The sequence below is a fragment of the Quercus lobata genome, chromosome 12, assembly GCF_001633185.2.
Source record: "Quercus lobata isolate SW786 chromosome 12, ValleyOak3.0 Primary Assembly, whole genome shotgun sequence".
Taxonomy (NCBI): domain Eukaryota; kingdom Viridiplantae; phylum Streptophyta; class Magnoliopsida; order Fagales; family Fagaceae; genus Quercus; species Quercus lobata.
Window position 1 is genome coordinate 22238210 of NC_044915.1, and position 323 is coordinate 22238532.

Sequence of the window (323 nt, forward strand, 5' to 3'; positions counted from 1 at the left end):
CCCTCTTTCATCTGTAGAACCTCAAACTCCTTCCGAAGAGCTTGGAGTTGTGCTCTTTTGACTCTTGTGGAACCTTGGTACTTCTGCTTCATAGAATCCCAAATGTGCTTGGCAGTGTCTCTGTTGAGGATCGTCTCCATAATGGTTCGATCAATGGCTTGGAACAGATAATTTTTGACCTTCAAGTCTTTCAACTTCTGGTCTGCAATTGATTTCTGTTGTGCTTCAGTAAGCTCCACTCCTTCTGCTGCAACAGGGATTCCATTCTCCACCAAACTCCAATACTCCTTTGAACAAAGAAAATTTTCCATAAGCATGGACCA